The sequence below is a fragment of the Microcebus murinus genome, chromosome 23 (genome assembly GCF_040939455.1).
Source record: "Microcebus murinus isolate Inina chromosome 23, M.murinus_Inina_mat1.0, whole genome shotgun sequence".
NCBI lineage: Eukaryota > Metazoa > Chordata > Mammalia > Primates > Cheirogaleidae > Microcebus > Microcebus murinus.
The window spans coordinates 4,905,621-4,931,748 of NC_134126.1; the positions used below are offsets into that span (position 1 = coordinate 4,905,621).

A 26,128-nucleotide genomic window follows, 5' to 3' on the forward strand; every position below is an offset into this window, starting at 1 on the left:
AAGAAATATAGGACTATGCAAAGCAAGCCAATATAAGAATTATAGGTATCCCTTAAGGGGAAAAGAAAAAGAAAAAGGCACGAAAAACCTATTCAAGAAAATTATGCAAGAGAACTTCTCTAGTATCACCAGAGGTTCAGATATCCAGATACAAGATGGTCATCGAACACCAGGAAGATTCATAACAAATAGTACATCTCTAAGACACATAGTCATCAACTTGGCCAAATTCAAAATGAAAAAGAAAATTCTATATGTTGCAAGATGAAAACAACAAAGGAAACCCCATCAGGCAAACAGCAGACTTCTCAGAAGAGGCCTTACATGCTTATAAGAAGGGATAAGGGCCCATTTTTAGTTTTTTAAACATATCAATTGCCAGCCAAGAATTGTATATCCTGCAAAACTAAGTTTCAAAAATGATGGAGAAATTAAGACTTTTCTAAACAAGTAAACATTAAGGGATTTTGTCACTACTGTGTTTCCCTGAAAATAAGACCTACCCATAAAATAAGCCCTGGCAGGATTTCTAAGCATTTGCACAATATAAACCCTACCCCAAAAATCAGACCTAGTGATGGGCGTGGGTACGCAGCATATCTGCCCAACCCATGCATTTTATCACGGAGAGGTAAATAAGATGAGCAGCCCTCCTCATCTGCCCCATGAGAGCTCTATTGCTCAACATGAGAGATTGGGGTCAATGGTTCTAAAGGAAACAGAGTCGCAAGAAATTCAGGATGGAATTCAGGGTTTGGAGAGTTATGATGATGTTCCAGAAGAAGACGACTTAACAATATTTGAATAAATGTACATTATTGTACTGTACTTAAAAAATAATATATCCCCTGAAAATAAGCCCTAGGGTGTCTTCTTGAGGAAAAATAAATATATGACCCTGTCTTATTTTCTGGGAAACATGGTACCTAGACCTGCTCTACAATAAATGCTCAAAACTGCACTATATTAATACATAGAACAGACAATAGATACCATCCAGTGTAAAAACACCCAAAAGGTAAGCTCATAGCTCTTATAAAACACTAGCATAAGATGGAAAACAAAACAACAAGGCATCACCCAACACAATGAATATAACAGATTTGCACATATCAATACTAATACTGAATGTGAAGAGTCCTAATGCTCCACTGAAAAAACATAGACTGGCTAAATGGATAAAAAGTTACAACTCAAATACATGTTGTCTCCAAGAAATACATCTAACTCACAAAAACTCACACAGTTTCAAAGTAAAAGGATGGAAAAAATATTCCACACAGATGGAAAACCAAAGTGAGCAAGTATAGCCATTCTCATTTCAAATAAAATTCACTTTAAATTAACAATGGAAGGAAAAAAAAACAGAGATGGTCATTATATAATGATAAATGTAGCCACTTCACAAGAAGACATAACAATTTTAAATATATATGCAGCTAACATAGGAGGTCTCAGATTAATGAAACAAATTCTACTATATCTAATTAAAGAAATAGGGTGTGGAGCAGGATGGCAGATGAGAAACACTGCCAGTCAGAATGTCTCTGCAAAAGTGACAGATTTTAGAAGACAGTAGAAGAAATAAGCAAACAGACAAGCATACATCAGATGAGGGTCAGAAGGAGGGGTACCTGGGACCTCAAGAGACTCCATAGGAGGAGGTTGTGGAGGAGAACTGGAAGAAGTTAACTCCCAAGAAGCTTGGAGACCAGCAGCAAGAGTAGGTGGAGAGGTTAACTTTCCCCTCCCCTGCATCTCGGACTACTGGTGGGCTTCCCAGCAGTTGAAGAGTCCTGCAGACACCAGCCCAGAGATGGCCACTGCCAGTATGCGGTAAGCCTGTAGTAGACATGGCACCAGACTCCCAGCTTCCTCAGGGCACCTCCATGTGCACAGACCCGAGCCACTCAGCAGGCACCATATTACTAAATTCTCCCCTCCCCCTTCCCTATCTGTGGCTGCCAAGATAGACAATACAACCACCACCCTGGGGCATCTCAGGGAATGGGACCTTCCCTTTTGGGGCCCTACAGCTGACTGAGGGGTACCCAGACTGTGAGCTCTCTACCTGCCAGCCCAACATAATGAACAGAAATCTGCCCAACTTATCAGTAATCTCAATAAATATGAATGGCTTGAACTCCCCACTCAAGAGACATAGGCTGGCCGAATGGATAAAAAAATACAAGCCAAGTATCTGCTGCCTTCAGGAAACACATCTAATCTGCAAGGATGAAGTTAGACTAAAGGTAAAAGAGTGGAGAACAATATTTCAAGAAAACATAAGCCAAAAGAAAGCTAGCGTTGTGGTGCTGATCACAGATTACTTAGTTTTTAAATCAACAAAAGTAATAAAAGACAAAGAAGGTCACTATATAATGGTGAAGGGTACAGTTCAACAAGAAGACATAACAATTCTAAAAATGTATACACCCAACCTAGGTGCACCCAGATTCATAAAGCAAACTCTACTTGATCTAAACACATGGATAAACAACAACACCATAACAGCTGGAGACTTTAACACCCCACTGACAGCACAGGACAGATCCTCCAAACAGAAAATTAACAAAGAAATAATGGACTTAAACAGAACTCTAGAACAAATGGACTCGACTGACATTTACAGGACATTCTACACTAAAACCACTGAATAGACATTGTTCTCATCAGCTCAGGTGTCATTCTCTAAGATTGTCCATATCCTAGGACACAACGCATGTCTCAAACAATTTTAAAAAAACAGAAATTATACCATGTATCATTTCAGATCACAATGGAATAACTGTAGAAATCAACCCTAACAGGAACTCTCATTTCTACACAACGTCATGAAAACTAAACCACCTTCTGCTGAATGATGACTTCATAAACGAGGAAATCAAGATGGAAATCAAAAGATTCTTTGAACAAAATGACAAAGGTGACACAACTTATCAAAACCTGTGGGACACAGCTAAAGCAGTCCTGAGGGGAAAGTTTATTTCCATAAATGCCTATATCCAAAAGTCAAAAAGATCGCAGATAGACAACCTAATGAATTGTCTCAAAGAGCTGGAAAAAGAAGAATAGATTGACCCCAAACCCAGCAGAAGAAGTGAAATCATTAAGAACAAATTGAAACTAAACAAAATTGACAACAGGGAAACTATACTAAAGATTAATAAAACGAAAAGTTGGTACTTTGAAAGAATAAACAAAATTGATACACTTTTGGCTAGACTAACAAAAAGCCAAAAAGAAAAATCTCTAATAAGCTCCATCAGGAACAATAAAGGAGAAATTATAACAGATTCCATGGAGATACAAGATATAATTTATGAATACTACAAGAACCTCTATGCACACAAACTGGAAAATGTGGAAGAAATGGACAATTTCTTAGAAACACACAGCCTTCCTAGGCTAAACAAGAAAGATTTAGAATTCCTGAATAGACCAATATCAAGTACTGAAATTATAACAGCAATAAAAACCTTCCTAAAAAGAAAAGTCCTGGCCGGGTGCGGTGGTTCACACCTGTAATCCTAGCACTCTGGGAGGCGGAGGCAGACAGATTGCTCGAGGTCAGGGGTTTGAAACCAGGCTGAGCAAGAGCAAGACTCCGTCTCTATTATAAATAGAAAGAAATTAATTGTCCAACTAATACATACATAAAAAATTAGCCAGGCATGGTGGCACATGCCTGTAGTCCCAGCTACTCAGGAGGCTGAGGCAGCAGGATTGCTTGAGCCCAGAAGTTTGAGGTTGCTGTGAGCTAGGCTATGCCACGGCACTCACACTAGCCTAGGAAACAGAGCAAGACTCTGTCTCTAAAAAAAAAAAAAAAAAAGAAAAGTCCTGGACCAGATGGTTTCACACCGGAATTTTACCACACCTACAAAGAACTGGCGCCTATCCTGCAGAAATTATTCCACAACATTGAGAAGGATGGAATCATCCTCAACACATTTTATGAAGTGAACATAACCCTGCTACCAAAACTAGGAAAGGATGCAACAAAGAAAGAAAACTACAGACCAATATCCCTAATGAATATAGATGCAAAAATTCTCAACAAAATCCTAGCCAATTGAATTCAGGTGCTTGTCAAGAAAATAATCCATCACACCAAGTGGGATTCATCCCAAGATGCAGGGGTGGTTCAATATATGCAAATCTATAAATATAATTCACCATATAAACAGAAGCAAAAACAAAGACCACATGATCCTCTCAATAGACATAGAAAAAGCATTTGAAAAAATTCAACACCCTTTTATGATAAGAACGCTCAACAAAATAAGCATAGTTGGGAATTACCTAAAAATGATACAAGTCTTATATGACAAACCCACAGCCAATATCATACTGAATGGGGAAAAATTGGAAGTATTCCCACTTAGAACTGTAACAACGCAAGGTTTCCCACTATCTCCACTTCTCTTCAACATAGTGCTGGAAGTCCTTACTACAGCAATCAGACAAGAGAGCAGAATAAAGGGCATCCAAAAGGGAGCAGAAATCAAACTTTCATTCTTTGTTGATGACATGATATTACACCTAGAAAACCCCAAGGATTCAACCAAGAGTGTCCTTGAATTAATAAATGAATTTAGTTAAGTCTCAGGAAACAAAATCAATACACAGAAATAGAGGCATTCATACACACCAACAACAGTAAAAGTGAGAACCAAATCAAAGACTCAATTCCCTTCAAAATAGCAACAAAAAAAATAAAGTACCTAGGAATATATTTAACTAAGGAGGTAAAAGACCTCTACAGGAAGAACTATGAAACACTGAAGAAGGAAATAGCAGAGGACATAAATAAGTGGAAGAATATAGCATGCTCATGGCTCGGCAGAATCAACATTGTTAAAATGTCTATACTACCCAAAGTGACCTACAGAGTCAATGTAGTCCCTATCAAAATGCCACCATCATTTTTCACAGATATAGAAAAAATAATTTTATGCTTCGTATGGAACCAGAGAAGACCCTGTATAGCAAAATCAATCCTAGGCAATAAAAACAAAATAGGAGGTATCAATTTACCAGACTTCAAACTATACTACAAGACTACAGTCATTAAAATAGCTTTGTATTGGCACAAGAACAGGAACATTGACCAGAACCAAGAACCCAGATATAAAGCCATCCTCATATAGCCAACTAATCTTTGACAAAGCAGACAGAAACATACACTGGAGAAAAGAATCCTTATTCAGTAAATGGTGCTGGGAAAACTGGATAGCCACATGTAGAAGACTGAAACAAGACACACACCTTTCACCTCTCACCAAAATCAACTTATGCTGGGTAACAGACTTGAACCTTAGGTGTGAAACTACTAGAATTCTAGAGGAAAACGTTGGAAATAGTCTTCTAGACATTGGCTCAGGCAAAGAATTTATGAAGAAGACCCCAAAGGCAATCATAGCAGCAACAAAAATAAACAAATGGGCCCTGATCAAATTAAAAAGCTTCTGAACATCCAAAGAAATGGTCAAGAGAGCAAACAGACAACCCACAGAATGGGAGAAAATTTTCGCAAGCTACACATCCAATAAAGGGCTGATAAATAGAATCTGCTTAGAACTCAGGAAAATCAGCAAGAAAAAATCAAACAACCGTATCAAAAATAGGCAAAGGACATGAACAGAAACTTTTCTAAAGAAGACAGAATAATGGCCAACAAACACATGAAAAAATGTTCAACATCTCTAATCATCAGGGAAATGCAAATCAAAACTGCAATGAAATATCACCTATCTCCAGTAAGAATGGCCTTTATCAAAAAGTCCCAAAACAATAAATGTTGGCATGGATGTGGAGAGATAGGAACACTCTTACACTGCTTGTGGGACTGCAAACTAGTTCAATCTCTATGGAAAGTAATATAGAGATATCTTAAAGCGATACAAGTAGATCTACCATTTGATCCAGCAATTCCACTACTGAGCATCTACCCAAAAGATGAAATGGCACTCTACAAAAAGACACCTGTACTCGAATATTCATAGCAGCACAGTTCACAATTGCAAAGGTATGGAAACAACCCAAGTGCCCATCAATACATGAGTGGATTAATAAACTGTGGTATATGTATACCATCGAGTACTATTCAGCTTTAAGAAACAATGGTGATATAGCACCTCTTGTATTTTCCTGAATAAAGCTGGAACCCATTCCATTTCTACTTGAAGTATCTCAAGAATGGAAAAACAAGCACCACATGTACTCACCAGCAAATTGGCATTAATGGATCAACACCTAAGTGGACATATAAGAATAAGATTTATCGGATGTCAGGCAGGTGGGAGGGGTGAGGAGGGGATGGGTATATACAAACATAATGAGTGAGATGTGCAACATTTGGGTGATGGTCATGCTTAAAGCTCTGACTCTAGGGGGGAGAGGGGGCATGGGCAATATACGTAACCCTAACATTTGTACCCTTATAATATGCTGAAATTTAAAAAATTAAAAATACAATAATAATTAAAGAAATAAATAGTAGCATCATAATTGCAGTGGACTTCAACACACCACTGAAAAAACTAAATACATCACCAAAGCAGAAAACCAACAACACTGGACTTAAATAAGACTCTAGAACAAATGGACCTAATAGACTTTTACAGAACACTCTAACACAAAAATATATAATATACAATCTTCTCATCAGCAAATAGGACATTTTCCAACATTGTTTATATTTTAGGCCACAAAATAAGTCTCAGCAAATTCAGAAAAATCAAAATCATGCCATGTATCTTTTCAGTCCATAGTGCAATAATACTGGAAATCAATTCCAAGAGAAACTCTTAATCCATACAAAGCCATGGAAATTAAATAGCCTGCTGTTGAACAATACTTGCATCAATGATAAACTTATGATGGAAATCAAAACATTCTTTGGGCCAAATGAAAAAGGGCACACAAGCTTTCAAAATCTATGACATACAGTAAAAGCAGTGCTAAAAGGAAAGTTCATAGCCTTAAATGTTCACATTAAAAATACAAAAGGATCACAAATTAACAACTTAATGTCATACTTCAAGGAACTAGAAAAAAAGAACAAACCAAAACCAAAGGTAACAGGAGGAAAGAAATAACAAAGCTTGGAGCAGAACTATTAATAATTGAAATGAAAATCAAAAAGACAATACAAATAATTAAAGAGACAAACAGCCAGTTCTTTGAATAGATAAACAAAATCAGTAGACCACAGACAAATTAACCAGAAATAGAAAAGGAAGAAATCAAATAACCTCAATCAGAAATTAAAAAGTAAAAATTACAATTGATACCACAGAAATAAAAAATATCATCCATGAATACTATGAAAATCTCTATACACATTGACTAGGAAACCTAGAGGAAATGGTTAAATTCCTGGAACACACAACCTCCCAAGGCTGAATCAGGAAAATTAGAAATCCTACCCAGACCAATAACAAGCAGCAAGATTCAGGCAGTAATAAAAAATATCCCAATTAAAAAGCCCCAGACCAAAAGGTGACACAGCTGAATTCTACCAGATCTATGAAGAAAAACTTGATCCTATCCTACAGAAATTATTTCCCAACATTGAGAAAGAGAGATTTTTCCCTAACACATGCTATAAAGCCAGTATCACCTTGATATCAAAGCCAGGAAAGCACACACACACAAAAAAAATCACAGACCAATATCCCTTTTGAACACTGATGCAAAAATCACAAACAAAATACTGGCCAACCAAACTCAACATCACATCAAAAAAGTAATACACCATAATCAACTGGGCCTCATCCCAGGGATGCAAGGATGATTCAATATCAATGTGATTCACCAGATAAAGAGAAGCAAAAACAAGGATCATATGATCACCTCAATAGATGCAGAAAAGGCATCCGATAAATCTAGCACCCTTTCATGATAAAAGCCCTCAACAAATGAGGCATAGAAGGAACATACCTCAAAATTATAAAATACATATATGATAAATGCACAGCCAACATCATAATGAATGAAGAAGTGTTGAAAGCATTCCCCTTAAAAACTGGAACAAGATAAGGGTGCCCACTGTTACCACTTCTATTTAACATAGTATCAGAAGTTCTAGACAGAGCAATTAGGCAAGAAAAAGAAATAAAGGGTATCAAAGCTGGGAAAAAGGAGATCAAACTATCCCTGTTAGCCAAAGATATGATCTTGTACCTAGAAAATCGTAAAGACTCCAGGAAAAAGCTCCTAGAATTGACAAATTCAGCACAGTCTCATGTCACAAAATCAACATACACAAATCAATAGCATTTCTATATACTAATAACGGTCAATCTGAGAGTCTAGTCAAGGACTTAATGCCATTTACAGTAGCTACAAAGAAAATAAAATATTTAGGAATATACTTAAGGAGGTGAAAGATCTCTATACTAAGAAATACATAACACTAATGAAAGAAATCATAGATGACACAAACAAATGGAGAAATATCCCATGCTCATGGATTGGAAGAATCAACATTGTTAAAATGTCCATACTGACCAAAATGATTTACAGATTCAATACAATTCCCATAAAATTACCAAAGTCTTATTACACATATTTAGGGAAAAAAATCCTCAGCTTCATATTGAACCAAAAAGAGCCTAAACAGCCAAAGCAATCTTAAGCAAAAAGAACAAACCTGGAGGAATTACATTATTTGACTTTGAATTAGACTACAAGTCTATAACATGGCACTGATATAAAAGTAGGAACATATACCAATGTAACAGAATAGTGAACCAAGAAATAAAGCGATATAATTATCACCAACTGATCTTTGAGAAAGCAGATAAAAACATATATTGGGGAAAGGCTACTCTATTCATTAAAAGATACTGGGAAAATTGGGTAGCCACATACAGAAGAATGAAACAGGACCACTATCTCTTACCATATACAAATATTAATTCAACATGGATTAAAGTCTTAAATGTAAGGCCTGAAACCATAAAAATTCTAGAAAAAAAAGTAGGAAAAACCTCTTCTAAACATAGCTGTAAGCAAAGAATTTATAACCAGGACCCCAAAGGCAAATACAGCAATAACAAAAAATAAATAGAACTTAATTAAATTAAAAATCTTCTGCACAGCAAAGCATATTAGTTTGTCTTGTCTTTCTTCTGGTAGGATTGGTTGTTGTTTCTCATCTTTTGTGGTGATAGATTGGTGTTATATAACAGGTTACATAACAGGGTAGGTTATATGACAGTTTCCTTACTATACATTTGTCTTCCCCAGAATTTTTCATGAACCTCCACCCATGTTATGCTACTTAGATGGTAATGAGCTCTAGATTAGTTAAAGGGTACTAGGAACTTTTTACTATGTGTGTGCCCACCAGGGAACAGTTTCTACCTGCAATTTGGTTCTTAATTGCAATATGGTTACCACTCTCAACCTTAGCCACTTCCTTGCCACATGTTTACCCTCCACCAGACCTAATAATGTGACACAGGACTAATATCCAAAACCTACAAGGAAGTCAAACAAATCATCAGGAAAAAAAACAAACAACTTCATCAAACAGTGTGCAAAAGACATGAACAGAATTCAAAAAGATAGACAAATGAAAAACAGACATATGAAAAAATGTCCAACATCACTAATCATCATGGAAATGGAAATTAAAATCACAGTTAGATACCAACTTACCCCTGTCAAAATGACCATAATTAAAAGGTCAAAAAACATGTTAGAAATGACAACCAAAATTTTTTTAAAAAATCAAAAAACAACAGATGCTGGCATGGGTGCACAGAGAAATGAACACTTATAAAGTTGGTGAGACTGCAAACTGCTACAGCCCCTATGGAAAATAGTATGAAGATTTCTCAAAGAGGTAAAAGTAGACTTATCATTCGATCCAGCAATCCCATCACTGGATATGTACCCAAAGGAAAGGAAATGCTTTAATCAAAGAGACAACTGCACTCAAAAGTTTATCACAGCATAATTCATGATTACAAAGATATGGAATGAGCCCATAAATTCTTAAGTGGATAAAGAAAATGTGATTTATATTAATATAGTCACACACACACACACACACACACACACACACCACGAAGTATTATTCACCCACATAAAGGAATGAAATAATGTCTTTCACAGCAACTTGGATGAAACTAGAGACCATTACCCTAAGTGAAGTATATCAGGAATGGAAAAACAAACATCACATGTTCTCACTAATAAGTGGTAGCTAAACAATGGGTATATGCAAGCAGAAATAGATGTAAAGGACATTGGAAACTAAGAAAGGGATGGGGAGGAGGGTGAGGGATGAAAACTTACCTAATGATGCAATGAACACTGTCCTGGTGACAGGCACACTGAAAGTCCTGACTTAAACATTATACAGTGTATCCATGTAACAAAGACATTTGCACCCCATTAATATTTTGAAATAAAAAAGAAAAGAAAAGTCCTTGAAGGAAATTTAAAGTGCAACTTAAATGGACACATGAATGATGAGAAAGTCAGGGATTCTGGAGATGAGATAGTAGACCAGAGATACCAGCCACTAGATCATCTCAGAAAGAAGGAAAAGTGTTAGGTGAAAAAGAGAAAACAAACAAACAAATATAGGGTATAATTATGAGAGGAAAAGTGTCAGAACCTACCAAAGATTCCATAGGAAGAAGTTGCAGAACAGAACAAGGAGCAAGATGTCAGCAGAGATTTACCCCCAAGAGGCTTGGAGTCCAGTGAGAAAGGTAAGTGAAGCAGGTTGTTTCTTCCTCCCCCATATCACTGGAAGTCAGTGGCTCCCGAGCTGGTGGAGAGCTTTCTACCCTCACAAGCCCCAAAGCTGCTGCCACCAGTGAACTGGGAGCTTATTGAGGACAAAATGCCAAGCTGTCAGCTCCCTTGGGGTTGCTTCCTGCAGACCCAAGTCAAGAGAGTAGGTGCCATATTGCTTATCCACCCACTGTGTGCCTTTCTCCTCCTCAAGGGGCTTCAGCCCCTAAGTTTTCATTGCACTCATTCCCACACAAACACTTCCCAACTCTGGCCCAGACTGTGGGAGCCACAGAGGTCTGATGGGTTCTGAGGGATTTACATGACCACAGGGTCTGGACATTCCAGGTGGACTGCCTTCTTGAAAGGGGGACAGAGACAACCAGAGTGCTAGTTTTCCTCCATTTAGACTCTTTTCCTCCTCTTCGGCTCCCCCAGCCATGGCTGCCAAGAGAGATGACTGAGCCAGGGCTCACAGAACTGCTCTTGCTCTCTATTGGTCCATCCGCCACACCAAGACTTCCACAGAAAGTGGGGCTCAAACCTTTCCTCTTAAAGAACTGCAGAGGACTAAGGGGTGCTCACACTGTGAGCTGCCTGCTAACTGCCCATCTGGTGCTGCTTGCCTGGCTGCTCGATCAAGGAGGGCATACCCCAAAGCAGAAGGACATCAAACCTCCTTGAACACCCCACAGTCAAGTTGGGACCGACACTCTTCTCCCTGACATGGTAAGGTATTGGACTTTGGAAACCCAAGGACAGGCCTGCAGGCCATATACTGTACCCCCCAGGACTTGATCATGCTGCTCAGGGACAAGGAAGGGAGATTTGTGCACTACCCTAAGGAGGCCAGAAAGCCACATGGGCAGAACTGAAAAGAGGCCACAATGTGGCCCCAGCCACAGCACACCTGTGGGGGAGCTCTGCTAGTTTGACCTCCTGCCTGCTGGCAGACACCTGGGGGAGTCTACAGAGCAGGGGAGGGAGTAGAAGAGCAAAACCTGCTCCTGACAGTCAGATTGTGAATCTCAGATGGCCCCTCCCCCAAAAGCAGACTTTGGCTTGGTGAGGCCATTTCAGTCACCCCCACACTCCCACCCCACCCCCGTGGCCTGGGAGCAGATCTTTGACCCCTGCCAACACAACTACCTTACCAACTTTTGTGGAGCCTGAGGGCAGGCTCATCTGACCCATCCCAGCCTCAATCCCCCACACACCTCTGCTATGGCAGAGAATATGGACTCACCTAGAAGTTCCAGGGCCCACCCACCATCTGGAGCATTTGAACACTACCCTTAAGGAACCAAAGCCAGTTACAGGTCTCAACAACAATACGGCAGACTGTTCTTTCTGACAAGTGCCACCTACTGATAGGGAGGTAAATTCACACAGCCCCTTACATCATTTACTGACTCAATCAAACAGAGTGTGGTTATTCTTACCAAAAAGCATCACCTACTGTTCCAAATATTAAACTGGGTATGCAAATACAATTCACACTGTTAAAAAGACCACAGGGCTGGGAATGGAGAAAGGATTTCAAAGACGTCCATCCTCCCTCATCAAAGACAGGGAATCTTTCCACATACATAGCTCAGCACTGCGACAGCCTATAAACAACAACCAACTAAGAAAATCACCACACTAAGGATATCTATAACTATATTCACCCAGAACCTAGACCACCATGAAAGCACCACAAGCAAAACCAAATATCCTTACCTAACATATGCTGCAAATGCACCATTAAAAGTGAGGGTGGGGGAAGGCACCATCTAAACAAAAGAAAATCCAAAAATAAGAAGCAATGGCTACTACAGATGAGAAGGAATCAGCAAAAGAATTCCAGAAGTATGAAAAATCAGAATGCAAAGACACCCCTAAAAGGGAACACCATACCTCTAGCAATGGATATCAACAAAAATGAAAATATTTACATGACAGATAAAGAATTTCAAATATGGATTATAAGGAAGCTCAATAAAATTCAAGAGAAAATGGAAAATCAACTCAAAAAAACCAAAAAACAATTCAGGAAATGAAAGAAAAAATTCACTAAGGAGATTGACATATTTGTAAAAAACCAAATAGAATTTCTGGAAATGAAAATTTCTCTTAAGGAAATACGAAACACAGTGGAAAACTTTAAGAATAGACTAGACCAGGCAGAAGAAAGAACCCAAGAGCTTAAAGATAATACTATCAAATTGACTCAGTCAGTCAAAAATAAAGAACAAGAGAATTAAGATGAAAAAACAAAGAAACATGGGATAATGTAAAACAGCCAAATACAAGAATCATACACATCCCTGAGCAGAAAACACACATGGGCTAGAAAACCTATTTGAGGGAATAATTGAGGAAAACTTCCCTGGTCTTGCAGATATTTAGACATCGAAGTACAAGAAGCTCAAGAACACCTGGGAAATTCATTGCAAAGAAGCAATCACCAAGACACATACTCATCAGACTGGCCAAAGTCAACAGGAAGAAGGAACTCCTGCCAGCCATGAGGTGAAAATATCAAGTAACTTACAAAAATAACTGATCAGGCTAACTACAGACTTCTCAACTGAGACATTACAAGACAGAAGGAATTGAGGCCTCATTTTCTGCCTTCTTAAACACAACCACCAGCCTAGAATTTTGTATCATGAAAAACTAAGTTTCATAACTGAAGGAGAAATAAAGACTTTACCAGATAAGCAAACACTGAGAGAATTTGTGAAGACCAGACCTGCACTGCTGGAAATACTCAGAATAACATTATATGTGGATCAGCACAAGAGACACTTATCAGTGTAAAACCACACAAAATCAAAAGCTCAGAACTCATATAAAACAATAGCACAAGAGGAGAAACAAAGAAATAAGGTACTACCCAACAGGATGAACAGAAGAATATCCCAATTCTATCAATTCAGTATCCCAATCTATATCAATTCTAAAAAAATGGTCTGAATGCCCCACACAAGAGACAGAAGCTGCTTGAATGTCTAAAAACATACAACCCACTGTGTGCTGTCTCCAGGAAACGTATCTAACAAACAAGGACTCATATAGACTCAAGGTGAAGGGATGGAAAAAATTACTCCATGCAAATTGAAACCAAGAGAAAGCAAGTGTAGCCAGCCATTCTCATATCAGATAAAATTGACTTTAAATCAACAATAGTATAGAAAGAGAAAGACAGTCAGCATATAATGGTAAAGAAAGCAATTCAACAAGAAAACATAACAATCCTAAATATTTATGCACCTAACACAGAAGCACTCAGATTCATAAAGCAAATGCTACTAGATCTAAGCAAAGAGATTAACAGCAGCTTGTAATTGCTAGGGACTTCACACCCCAGTACACAACTGGACAGATCACTGGCAGAAAATAAATAAACACTGGACTTAAATGGACGCTAGAATAAATGGGCCTAATGGACATTTACAGAATATTTTACCCAAAAAAACTACTGATATACATTCTTCTTGTCAGCACATGGAACATTCTCCAAGACAGATCACACCTTAGTCTATAAAACATGTCTCACGAAATTCAAAAAAATAGAAATCATATCATGTATCTTTTCAGACCACAGTGAAATAAAACTAGAAGTCAATTCCAATTGAAACACACAATTCTACACAAAGTCAAGGAAATTAAATAACCTGCTGCTAAATTATTATTGGGGCAATAATGAAATTAAGATGGAAATCAAAGATTTCCTAAGCTGAAGAACAAATAGAACACAAGCTATCAAAATCTATGGGGTTTAGCAAAAACAATTTAAAGGGAAAATTCATAGACTTAAATCCCTAAATTGAAAAGACAGAATAATCACAAATCCACAATCTAATGACATGACTCAAAGAACTAGAAAAGGAAGAACAAACCAAATCCAAAACCAGCAGAAGAAAAGAAATAACTAACACTACAGCAGAACTAAATGAAATGGGGAAAAAAAATACAAAAGATCAATAAAATGAAGTTGGTTCTTTGAAAAGATAAATAAAATTAACAAATTGCTAGATTAACCAGGAATAGAAGAGAAAGGACCCAAGTAAGCTCAAGTGGAAATGAAAAGTGAAATGTTACAACTGATACCACAGAAATACAAAATATCATCTGTGAATACCATGAAAATATCTACACACAAAACGTGAACATGTAGAGGAAATGAACAAATTCCTGTAAACAAAAAACCTCCCAGGACTCAATGAGGAAGAAATAGAACTCATGAGCAGATCAATAAAAAGCAATAATATTGAAGCAGTACTAAAAAAATCTACCAGGGGGGTGGAGCAAGATGTCGGACGAGAAACACCGCCAGAGTGTCTCTGCAGAAAAGACAGATTCTAGCAGAAATTAGAAAAAAGAAGCAAGAAGACAAGCATACAGCGGACGAGGGCCGGAAGGAGGTGTACCTAAGACCCCGGGAGACTCCACAGGATGAGGCTGCGGAGGAGAACTGGAGGCTGAGACCACCAGAGCAGCCCGGAGACCAGTGGCAAGGGTAGGTGGATTTGCTGTTTCCCCTCCCCTGCATTTGGGACTGCTGGAGGGCTCCCCAGCGGGTGGAGAGACCTGCGGATGCCAGCCCAGAGACAACCGCCGCCAGCCAGCGGTGAGCCTGTAGCAGACGTGGCACCAGGTTCCCAACTTCGTCCGGGCACCTCCATGTGCACAGACCTGAGCCGCGCGGCAGGCGCCATATTGCCTCCTCCTCCCCTCTGCCGACCCTACCCGCGGCTGCCTAGAGAGACAATACAGCCACCAGCCAGAGGCACCTCCAAGGAACGGGACCTTCCCTTTTGGGACCCTACAACTGACTCAGGGGAACTCAGACTGTGAGCTCCCTACCCACCAGCCCTCCTAGGTGCTGCTGGCACAGTGTTCCCGGGAGAAAGGTGCCAACTCAGAGGCTGAGAGACATAGACCCAGCTTGGGCTCCCTGTGGGTGAATTGGGACCGGAAATCCTCTCCCTGGTGAGGATACAGTTTGAACTCTGGGACCCAGAGGTCGGACCTGCAGACCAGATCCCCCGCACCAAGGTCTAGCATTACCCGGGGCACAGAAGGGTTATACGTGAACAGCCTACTGAGGAGTCCGTGCCTCCAGGGGCGGATCAGCGTCGTAGAGGGCAACCCTCCTCCCAGGAGTAGGCCGTGCGCCCAACCCAGGTGGCATTCCTGTGCAGGGAACCTCCCCGCCGGCTTCACAGTCCGGGGAGGCCGGTGGCTTGTGGTCTGGCCTGCAGGAAGAGGCCCAGGAGTAGCTGCGGAGTTGGGGAGGGTGGAAAGAAGCGAGGCCCACTCCAGACTGCGGGTCTCAGACAGCCCCACCCCCACACGCAGACTTTCTGGCTGAGCGGGGCAATTCCAGCCCCACCCTGACAGCTTTTCCTGGAAGCAGAGAACAGAACTTTGACCCCTGCTAACTGCCTGAGGGCAGGCTTACAAAACCCAGCTCCGCCCAGAACAAAAGCTGATAACAGGACACAAAATCAAGAGCATAGCCTGTTCCTCCTAGCAAACGACACCTAGTGACAGGGACGGCATCTTGCACAGCCTTTCCACGGCACCCACCGACTCAATATACAGGGAGTGGTTGAATCTCACCCACAGACACCACCTAACGGCTCAGAAACTAAACAAGGTGTGTGAATACCTAAACAAAAACCTAAAGGAAAGAAACAACAACTGATCGACATAGGAGGAAGTCAGTGAAAGAACTCAGGAAACATGAAGAACCAAACAGAAAACCCACCCCCAAAGAGGAGCAACAGCCCCCTAGAAACGGACACCAAACAAAATCAGGCAACCAATATGACAGAAGAATTTCGTATGTGGATCATAAGAACATTCACCGAGCTGCAACAACAACTCAATAACCAACACAAAGAAACCACAAAAAGCCTCCAGGATATGGAAAAGGAAATAGACACAATAAAGAAAAGTTTAACCGAACTCCTGGAAATGAATAATCAATTCAAGGAACTACAAAATACAGTTGAAAGTCTCAAGAACAGGGTAGATCAAACAGAAGACAGAATCTCAGAGCTTGAAGATAACACCCTCCAATTAAATAAATCAGTCATAGAAATATAGCAGAGAAACAAGAGAAAAGAGCAAAGCCTACAAGAGCTGTGGGATTATGTGAAGAAACCTAATGTGAGGGTCATAGGGTTACCAGAAGGGGAAGAACACAACACTCAAGGGTTGGACAAGATGTTTGAAGATATAATAGAGGAAAATTTCCCAGGCCTTGCTCAAAATCTCGATATACAAGTTCAAGAAGCTCAGAGGACCCATGGGAGATTCAATGCAAGCAGGAAGACGTCACGACATTCAGTCATCAGACTGACCAAAGTATCAACTAAAGAGGCCCTTCTAAGAGCTGTAAGACAAAAGAAGCAAGTAACATACAAGGGAAAGCCAATTCAAATAACATCAGACTTCTCTAATGAGACTTTACAAGCAAGGAGAGACTGGGGCCCCATTCTCACTCTTCTGAAACAAAACAATTCCCACCCTAGAATCTTATTCCCTGCAAACCTAAGCCTCATATATGAAGGAGAAATAAAAACATTCTCAAACAAGCAAAGGCTCAGAGAATTCACTAAGACAGGACCAGCCCTACAAGAAGTACTTAAAACAGCGTTACGTACGGAACATCAAAATAATAACCCACGAATATAAAAACAACCAAAACCCAAAGATATTAAAGGCCAGATATTACAATGGCTCAAGACAGAAATCATAGCAACAACATCCAACCCAACAGAATGACCAGTAATCTACCTTACCTATCAGTTCTCTCAATAAATGTGAATGGCTTAAACTCTCCACTCAAGAGACATAGGCTGGCTGAATGGGTAAGAAAATACAGGCCAAGTATATGCTGTCTTCAGGAAACACATCTAACCTGCAAGGATGCATATAGACTAAAAATAAAAGGGTGGAGATCAATATTCCAAGCAAATAGAAGCCAAAAGAAGGCTGGTGTGGCAGTTCTAATTTCAGACGATTTAGTTTTTAAACCAACAAAAGTAGTGAAAGACAAAGAGGGTCATTATATAATGGTGAAGGGCACAGTTCAACAAGAAGAGATAGCAATTTTAAATATATATGCACCCAACTTAGGTGCACCCAGTTTCATAGACCACACCTTACTGGATCTAAGCAAATGGATTAATAGCAACTCCATAATCACCGGAGATTTCAACACCCCACTGATGGCATGAGACAGATCCTCCAAACAGAAAATTAATAAAGAAATAATGGACTTAAACAAAACTCTAGAACAATTGGGTCTGACTTACATTTACAGAACATTCTACCCAAAATCCAGTGAATATATGTTCTTCTCATCAGATCACGGGACATTCTCTAAGATTGACCATATCCTAGGACACAAAGTAAATCTCAAGAAATTTAAAAAAATACAAATCATACCATGTACCTTCTCAGATCACAGTGGAATAAAAGCAGAAATCAACCCTAACAGAAACTCACATTTCTACACAAAAACGTGGAAATTAAACAACCTCCTACTAAATGGTTACTTCATAAATGAAGAAATCAAGATGGAAATAAAAAGTTCTATGAAGAAAACGACAATGGAGAGACAAGTTATCAACTCCTCTGGGACACAGCTAAAGCAGTTCTGAGAGAAAAGTTTATCTCCATAAATGCCTATAACCAAAAGACAAGAAGATCACAAATAGACAATCTAATGAAACAACTCAAAGAGCTGGAAAAAGAAAAACATACCAACCCCAAACCCAGCAGAAGAAGTGAAATCAACAAGATCAAGTCAGAACTAAACGAAATTGAAAACAGGGAAGCTATTCAGGAGATTAATAAAACAAAAAGACGCTTGTTTGAAAAAATAAACAAAATTGACACACCACTGGCTAAGCTAACGAAAAGCAGAAAAGAGAAATCTCTAATAAGCTCCATCAGGAATAAAAAAGGAGATATCACAACTGATCCCAAAGAGATACAAGATACAATGTATGAATACTACAAAAATCTTTATGCACACAAACTGGAAAATGTGGAGGAAATGGACAAATTTCTAGAAACACACAGCCTCCCTAGGCTCAACCAGGAAGAAATAGATTCCCTGAACAGACCAATCTCAACAGCTGAAATAGAAACAGCAATTAAAAATCTCCCTAAAAACAAAAGTCCCGGTCCAGATGGCTTCACACCCGAATTTTACCACACTTACAAAGAAGAACTAGTACCTATCTTGCAGAAACTATTCCACAACATTTAGAAGAACGGAAACCTCCCCGACACCTTTTATGAAGCAAATATTACTCTGATACCAAAACCAGGAAAAGATGCAACAAAAAAAGAAAACTACAGACCAATATCTCTAATGGATATAGATGCAAAAATTCTCAACAAAATCTTAGCTAACCGAATCCAGACACTTATCAAAAAAATAATCCACCACGACCAAGTGGGCTTCATCCCAGGGATGCAGGGATGGTTCAACATACGTAAATCTATAAATGCAATTCACCACATAAACCGAAGCAAAAACAAAGACCATATGATTCATTCAATAGATGCAGAAAAAGCTTTTGACAAAATTCAACACCCTTTCAAGATACAAACACTGAAGAAAATAGGCATAGAAGGGACATACCTAAAAATGATACAAGCCATATATGACAGACCCATAGCCAACATCATAATGAATGGGGAAAAATTGAAAGCATTCTCATTTAGAACTGGAACCAGACATGGCTGCCCACTATCTCCACTTCTGTTCAACACAGTGCTGGAAGTCTTGGCTACAGCAATCAGACAGGAAAATGGAATCAAAGGTATCCAAATAGGGGCAAAAGAGATCAAACTTTCACTGTTTGCTGATGATGTGATATTGTATCTAGAAAACCCCAAAGATTCAACCAAGAAACTTCTGGAACTGATCAATGAATTTAGTAAAGTCTCAGGATACAAAATCAATACACAGAAATCAGAGCCATTCATATACGCCAACAACAGTCTAATTGAGAACCAAATCAAAGACTCAATTCCCTTCACAATAGCAACAAAGAAATTAAAGGACCTAGGAATATACTTAACCAAGGACGTAAAAGACCTCTACAGGGAGAACTATGAAATACTTAAGAAGGAAATAGAGGATGTAAACAGATGGAAATCCATACCATGCTCGTGGATCGGCAGACTCAATATCATTAAAATGTCTATACTACCCAAACTGATCTACAGATTCAATGCAATACCTATTAAAATCCCATCAGCATTCTCCACAGATATAGAAAAATTAATTTTACGCTTTGTATGGAACCAAAGAAGACCCCGAATATCAAAAGCAATTCTAGGCAACAAAAACAAAATGGGAATCATTAATATGCCAGATATCAAACTATACTACAAAGCTGTAGTAATTAAATCAATATGGTATTGGCACAAAAATAGGAATATTGACCAGTGGAACAGATGTGCGAATCCTAATATAAAACCATCCTCATATAGCCATCTAATCTTTGACAAAGCAGACAAAAACATACGCTGGGGAAAAGAATCCCTTTTCAATAAATGGTGCTGGGAAAACTGGATAGCCACCTGTAGAAGGCTAAAACAGGACCCACACCTTTCACCTCTCACAAAAACCAACTCACGCTGGATAACAGACTTAAACCTAAGGTATGAAACTATTAGAACTCTAGAGGAAAAAGTTGGAAACACTCTCCTAGACATCGGCCTGGGCAAAGAGTTTATGAAGAAGTCCCCAAAGGCAATCACAGCAGCAACAAAAATAAATAAATGGGACATGATCAAACTACAAAGCTTCTGCACAGCCAAAGAAATAGTCATGAAAGTAAATAGACAACCTACAGAATGGGAGAAAATTTTTACATCCTATGAATCCGATAAGGGATTGATAACTACAATATACTTAGAACTCACAAAAATCAGCAAGAAAAAGTCAAATAACCCCATTAAAAAGTGGGCAAAGGACTTGAACAGAAATTTTTCTAAAGAAGACAGAAGAATGGCCAACAAACATATGAAAAAATGCTCAACATCTCTAATCATCAGGGAAATGCAAATCAAAACCACAATGAGATATCACTTAACTCCAGTGAGAATGGCCTTTATCAAAAAATCTCCAAACAATAAATGGTGGCGTGGTTGCTGAGAGAGAGGAACACTCCTACACTGCTGGCGGGACTGCAAACTAGTTCAACCTCTGTGGAAAGCAATATGGAGATACCTTAAAGCGATACAAGTGAATCTACCATTTGATCCAGCAATCCCATTGCTGGGCATCTACCCAAAAGATCCAATGACACTCTACAAAAAAGACACCTGCACTCGAATGTTTATAGCAGCACAATTCATAATTGCAAGGCTGTGGAAACAGCCTAAGTGCCCATCAATCCAAGAATGGATTAATAAAATGTGGTATATGTATACCATGGAGTACTATTCAGCTCTAAGAAACAAAGGTGATATAGCACATCTTATATTTTCCGTGTTAGAGCTGGAACCCATACTACTAAGTGAAGTATCCCAAGAATGGAAAAACAAGCACCAGATATATTCTCCAGCAAACTGGTATTAACTGAGTAGCACCTAAGTGGACACATAGTTACTACAGTAATAGGGTATTGGGCAGGTAGGAGGAGGGAGGGGGGCGGGTATATACATACATAATGAGTGAGAGGTGCACCATCTGGGGGATGGTCATGATGGAGACTCAGACTTGTGGGGGGAGGGGGAAATGGGCTTTTATTGAAACCTTAAAATCTGTACCCCCATAATATGCTGAAATAAAAAAAAAAAAATCTTCTGGCCGGGCGCAGTAGCTCATACCTGTAATCCTAGCACTCTGGGAGGCTGCAGCGGGTGGATTCCTCAAGGTCTAGAATTAGAAACCAGCCTGAGCAAGAGCGAGACCCCATCTCTACTATAAATAGAAAGAAATTAATTGGCCAACTAATATATATAGACAAAAATGAGCCGGGCATGGTGGTGCATGCCTGTAGTCCCAGGTACTTGGGAGGCTGAGGCAGGAGGATCACTTAAGCCCAGGAGTTTGAGGTTGCTGTGAGTTAGGCTGATGCCACGGCACTCACTCTAGCCTGGGCAACAAAGTGAGATTCTGTCTCAAAAAAATCTTCCAACAAAACCCCCAACCAGATGGATTCACAGCCGATTTTACCGGACCTACAAAGAAAAGCTGGCACCCATACAGCAGAAACTATTCCATAACATTGAGAAGGAGGAAATCCCCCCAAACTCATTCTATGAAGCCAATATCACCTTGATACCAAAGCCAGGAAAGGATACAACAAAAAAGAAAACTAAAGACCAATATCCCTTGTAAATACAGGTGCAAAAATCCACAATAAAATACTAGCAAACCAAATTCTACAATACATCAAAAAAATAATCCACCATGACCAATTGGACTTCATACCAGGAATGCAAAGATGGTTCAACATATGCAAATCAATAAATGTGATTCACCACATAAACAAAAACAAACACCACATGACAATCTCTATAGATGCAGAAAAACAATTCAACAAAATCCAGCACCCCTTTGTGATAAAAAAAAAAAGAAAAAAAACAACTCAACAAATTAGGCATAGATCATAAAAGCATATATGACATACCCACAGTCAACATCATACTGAATGGGGAAAAATTGAAAGCCTTCCCACTAAGAACTGGAGCAAGACAAGAGTGCCCACTATCTCCACTTCTGTTCAGTATAGTTCTGGAAGTCCTTGCCAGAGCAATCAGGCAAGAGAAAGAAAGAAACGGTATCCAAATTGGGAAAGAGGAGGTCAAACTATCACTTTTTGCTGATAATATTCTCTTATATCTAGAAAACCCCAAAGATTCCACCAAAAGACCCCTGGAATTGATAGACAAATCCAACAAAATCTCAAGTTACAAAAATCAATGTACACAAATCAGTAGCATTCCTACACCTGCGGGAGCGGGAGGAGAGGCGGGCGGAGGTGCAGGAGCCTTCGCGGCTGCCAGCCCTGGTGCTTGGCGAGCGGGCGCGGGCACACGGCAGAGGCGGCGGTAGCGCCTGCCGAAGGAGCAGTTCCGCCGGGCGGGCAGGAGGAGCCTCGGGGGCGGGCTGGGGGGGGAGGGGTGGGGGAGGGGCGGGAAGGAGGGGCTGCGTCGGGGGAGGGGAGGGCAGGGGGGCAGGCAGGAGGGGCCATGGTGGGGGAAGGGCGGGCAGGAGGGGCGGTGGCGGGGGAGGGGCGGGCAGGAGGAGCCAAGGGGGGCGGAGGGGCCGTGGTGGGGGAAGGGCGGGCAGGAGGGGCGGTGGCGGGGGAGGGGCGGGCAGGAGGGGCCAAGGGCGGGCAGGAGGGGCCAAGGGCGGGCAGGAGGGGCCAAGGGCGGGCAGGAGGGGCCAAGGGCGGGCAGGAGGGGCCAAGGGCGGGCAGGAGGGGCCAAGGGCGGGCAGGCGGGGCCAAGGGCGGGCAGGAGGGGCAGGCAGCGGCGGCGGCGCAGAGGGCTGCAGCTCAGAGTCGGAAGGGCGAGGATGGACGCCAGCAAGAACGGGGAGGACGAAGGCCATTCCAACTGCTCCCCACGACACTCTGAAGCAGCCACGGCACAGCGGGAAGAATGGAAAGTGTTTATAGGAGGCCTTAGCTGGGACACTACAAAGAAAGATCTGAAGGACTACCTTTCCAAATTTGGTGAAGTTGTAGACTGCACTCTGAAGTTAGATCCTATCACAGGGCGATCAAGGGGTGTCGGCTTTGTGCTGTTTGAAGAGTCGGAGAGTGTAGATAAGGTCATGGATCAGAAAGAACATAAATTGACTGGGAAAGTGATTGATCCTAAAAGGGCCAAAGCAATGAAAACAAAATAGCCGCTTAAAAACATTTTTGTTGGTGGCCTTTCTCCAGATACACCTGAAGAGAAAGTAAGGGAATACCTTGGTGGTTTTGGTGAGGTGGAATCCATAGAGCTCCCCGTGGACAACAAGACCAATAAGAGGCGTGGATTCTGCTTCATTACCTTTAAGAAGAAGAACCAGTGAAGAAGATAATGGAAAAGAAATACCACAATGTTGGTCTTAGTAAATGTGAAATGAAAGTAGCCATGTCAAAGGAACAGCACCAGCAACAGCAGCAGTGGGGCTCTAGAGAAGGATTTGCAGGAAGAGCCCATGGAAGAGGTGATGGCCAGCACAGTGGTTATGGGAATGTATCCAGGTAAGGTGGTCATCAAAATAGCTACAAACCATACTAAATTATTCCATTTGCAACTTATCCCCAAAAGGTGGTGAATGCAGTATTTTCCAATTTAAATATTCATTTGAAGGTAGCTCCTGCCACCTGCTAATAGCAAGCAGTGCAAACTAAATATTTTGTATCAAGTCCCCGAATGGAAGTATGACGTTGGGTCCCTCTGAAGTTTAATTCTGAGTTCTCATTAAAAGAAATTTGCTTTCATTGTTTTATTTCTTAATTGTTATGCTTCAGAATCAATTTGTGTTTTATGCCCTTCCCTCCCAGTATTGTAGAGCAAGTCTTGTGTTAAAAGCCCAGTGTGACAGTGTCATGATGTAGTAGTGTCTGTTTTTTTAAATAAATCCTTTTGTATAAAAAAAAGTGTCCACACTAACCAAAGTGATTTACAGATTCAATGCCATCCCCATCAAAGTACCAACATCATATTTCACAGATCTACAAAAAGTAATTCTACGCTTGGTTTGGAACCATAAAAGACCCCAAACAGCCAAAGCAATCTTAAGTAAAAGAAACAAATCAGGAAGCATCACACTATCAGAGTTCAAACTATACAACAAGGCTCTAGTAACCAAAATGTTGGCACAAAAATAGAGACACAGACCAATGGAACAGAACATACAACCCAGATATGAAACCATCCACATATAGCCAACTGATCTTTGACAAATCAGACGACAAAAGAACCCCTATTCAATAAATGGTGCTTAGAAAATTGGATAGCCACATGCAGAAGAATGAAATAGGATGCATATCTCTCACCACTCACAAAAATTAATTCAAGATGGATAAAAGACTTAACTGTAAGTCATGAAACCATAAGAATTCTAGAGGAAAATGTTGGAAAAACTCTTCTAGATATCAGCCTTTATGAAGAAGACCCCAATGGCAATAACAGCAACAAGAAAAAAAAATTAAAAAGCTTCTGCACAGCCAATGAAATAATTAACAGAGCAAATAGACAATATACTGAATGGAAGAATATATTTGCAAGACATATATCTGATAAACAGCTAATAAACAGAATCTATAAAGAACTCAAACAAATCAGCAAGAAATAAACAACCCCATTAAAAAGTGGAAAAAAAGCCATGAATGAACAGAAGCTTTTCAGAAGACGATAGAAAAATGGTAAATAAGTATATGAAAAATGCTCAACATCATTAATCATCAGGGAAATGCAAATTAAAGCCAAAATGAGATATCACCTTACCCGAGTTAGAATGGCTTTTATTAAAAAGTCCAAAGACAATAGATGCTGGTGTGGATGCAGAGAGAAAGGAATGCTTATGCACTGTTTGTGGGACTGCAAATTAGTTCAACCTATATGGAAAACAGTATGGAGATTACTCAAAGAACTGAAAGTAGATCTACCATTTGATCCAGCAATCCCACTACTGGGTATCTACCCAAAGGAAAAGAAGTCATTCTATTGAAGACACTTGCAATTTGCAGCACAATTCACAATTGCAAAGATGTGGAATTAACCCAAGTACCTGTCAATACATGAGTAGATTAATAAAATGTGGTATATGTATACTATGGAATACTACACATGCATGAAGATGGATGGATTAAGGCCTTTTGCAACAATTTGGATGGAACTGAAGACCATTATCCTAAGTGAAGTATCTATAGAATGGAAAACTAACCACCCATACTTGCTATTAAATTGTAACCAATGCATGGAGCACATGTGGACACAGAGGGAAGTAAAACTCAGTGGAAATCAATCGGGAGAAGGGAATGAGAGTATGGGTGAAAACCTACCTAACAGGTACAACGAACACTATCTGTGTGATGGGTACACTATGACCATGACTCAAGCATAACAAAACTGACACGTCAGAAATATTTGTATACCCATAATATTTTTAAATGAAAAAAAGGAAATGAAGAAAATGAAACAGCTTTATTGTGAAGGATTGAGTGGTCTGGATAGAAGTTCAAACCAGCTATAACAGTCCCATAAGGCAAAGCCTAGTCCAGAGCAAGTCTCAACTTCTTCAATTCTATGAAGGCTGAGAGAGATGAGGAAGTTACAAAAAGAATTTTAAAGCTAGTAGAAGTTGGCTCATGAGATTTTCAAGTAAAGA

The 26,128-nt window shown here is 40.0% G+C and overlaps 1 pseudogene; it reads left to right on the plus strand.

Moving 5' to 3' along the window:
- The first annotated feature begins 1,831 nt into the window (after nucleotides 1-1,831).
- LOC105875404 (heterogeneous nuclear ribonucleoprotein D0 pseudogene) lies at nucleotides 1,832-24,252 on the plus strand (annotated as a pseudogene).
- Nucleotides 24,253-26,128: the final 1,876 nt, after the last annotated feature.